Raw genomic sequence first — 2,394 nt, 5'->3', positions numbered from 1 at the left:
GGCAATGTGTGATTTAACTTTTAGTAAGGTTTTGTTTTGTTTTTACAAATGTGTATGGCATTCCATTTGGAGCATAGATGCTAAGAACTGAAAAATGATCTTTTTGGACTTTTCCTTTTATAGGTATAAAGTGTCCTTTTCTGACTCTTTTTATTCATTTTGGTTTGAAGTCTATTTTGTTTGATATTAAAATAAGTCAGTAGACCAGGAAAAGGGCATAGGGAGAAAAGAGGGAGGGAGGGTGGGTTTCTGAGGAGAAGAGGGAGGGGGCCTCAGCCAGGATACAAATTGAATAAATAAGAATAACAAAAATAAAGAAAAATGCTATACAGTCTTGCTTCTTAGGTCTATTTCCTCTATCCCGGAGATGGAGGGATGTTATAACACATGAAAATCAAGGCAGAAGCTGGCCAGTGTGTGTCCTGCTCTGTTCTCCTGTCTCCATGGAAGTAGGCCTCTGCCACAGTCCTCCAGATCTTGGCCAAGCCAAGAAGCATCCTAGCTTGATCTCTCGCTCTTCAGACTTACTGGAGCAGGAGGTCCTGGAGCAGCCTGATACGTGTTGTGCTTGGCACTGTTCAACCCACATGTTAGCTGGGGCAGGAAGAGGAATTCAGAGCCTTGGAACTACTGTGTCCCAATGAGCAATGCACGTTTTATTCAGGGAATGCTGACTACAGCGACCTGAGGAAAGAAGGCTCCGACTTCTAAACCCTGAAGTTCACCATAAAGCTGCTTTCAGCAGCCATTCACACAATTTTCCACTTAACCAGAAATACTTCTCTCAATTCATGAAATCAGGTTGATTTTTTGGAGTTTATTACGCTGATGAATAAATCTCTGAAACTCAAAGAAAAAAATTAAACAATCGACCACATAAACAAACTGAAAGAAATAAAAAAAAAAACATAAACATTTCATTAGATGCTGAAAAAGCCTTTGATAAAATGCAATACCTCTTCATGATAAAATTCTTAGAATAGGAATGCAAAGAACATATCTCAAAATAATAAAGGCAATTTACAACAAGCCTTTAGCCAACATCAAAGTAATTGGAAAGAAACTCCGAGTTTCCACTAAAATTATGAACAAATCTGTCCACTCTTCAAATTTCTCAGTGTAGTACTTGAAGTTTTAGCTAGATTCATGTTACAATACACAGACCCAAAAAGACTAAGTAATAAGGAGGACTTTAAGGAGAAAGCATGGATCTCCATTAAAAAAAAAAAAAAAAAAGATGTTATGGATAGATGGGGGAGGGGAGATTAATTGAGCAGGTGGAATGAAGAGAGGAAGTAAGGAAAGAGATGACAGGAATTGGAGGGCATTTGTGTGGGTTTTTGGGGAAACCTAGTGCAGGAGAAACTTTCAGGGCTCCTCAAGGCTGACTCTGGTGAGGCCGCCCTATAATGGAGGATACAGAGCCCAAACTGGCTATCTTCTATAAGCATGGAACTCCCAGTGGTGGGACAGGGACACCAACCTGGCCCAAAACTTTCAACCTCAACTCTATCCTGCTGGGAAGATGTTCTGGAGCAGTGGAGGCACAGATTTTGGGGAATGATAAAGCAATGTCTGGTCTAATTTGAGGCCCATGCCATGAAACGGAGACCAGGAACAGAGAGCTGGACAACCCAGAGAAATATGACAGAAAAAAAAAATCAGTAAAATGATTCCTGATGATATTCTGATTTATAATCCAGTGCCTATCCCAATTGTCATCAGAGAGACTTACTCCAGCTGCTGATGGGAGCAGATGCAAAGATCCACAGCCAAACATGAAGCAGAGAGGTGGGGGTGGAGGTGCCCAAATTGGAAATTTCCATCAGGTCCCTCCCTTTGGAGCATGAGAAATCTCAAAGAAGAGATGGATGAAAAACTTAGGAGACAGAGGGGTCAAGAACAGCAAGAGAACATGGCCCACAGAATCAACTAAGCAGGACTCATAGGGGCCCACAGAGACTGACATGCAGTCACAGAGCCTGCACGGAATGGTGCTTGGTTTGAAAATATGTTTTGGTTGCTTGCTTGGTGTTTTTGAAGAGCTTCTAAGATTGGGAGTGGGGGTGTCTCTGACTGTTTTGCCAGTTGTTGTGTCTCCTTTCCTCCTACTGTGTTGCCATACCTAACCTAGTCTTTTTAAAATTTTAATTATTAGTTACATTTTATCAACTCTGTATCCCAGCTGTATCCTCCTCCCTCTTTCCCTCCCAATCCCACCTTCCCTCCCTCATCTCCTCCCTGCCCCTTTCCAAGTCCACTGATTGGGGAGGACCTCCTCCCCTTTCATTTGACCCTGTTTTATCAGGTATCTTCAGGACTGGCTGCAAAGTCCTCCTCTGTGACCTAGGAGGACTGCTCCTCCCTTGGGGGGTGGGGAGGTCAAAGAGCCTG

At 42.6% G+C, this 2,394-nt stretch overlaps 1 pseudogene; it reads left to right on the top strand.

Annotated features, from left to right (window-relative positions):
• Positions 1-443: 443 nt before the first annotated feature.
• Positions 444-711, top strand: LOC132652536 (cytochrome c oxidase subunit NDUFA4-like; annotated as a pseudogene).
• The last annotated feature ends 1,683 nt before the right edge of the window (positions 712-2,394 follow it).

The sequence above is a fragment of the Meriones unguiculatus genome, chromosome 2 (assembly GCF_030254825.1).
Source record: "Meriones unguiculatus strain TT.TT164.6M chromosome 2, Bangor_MerUng_6.1, whole genome shotgun sequence".
Classification (NCBI taxonomy): Eukaryota; Metazoa; Chordata; class Mammalia; order Rodentia; family Muridae; genus Meriones; species Meriones unguiculatus.
This window is presented reverse-complemented; position numbering and strand designations above follow the sequence as displayed.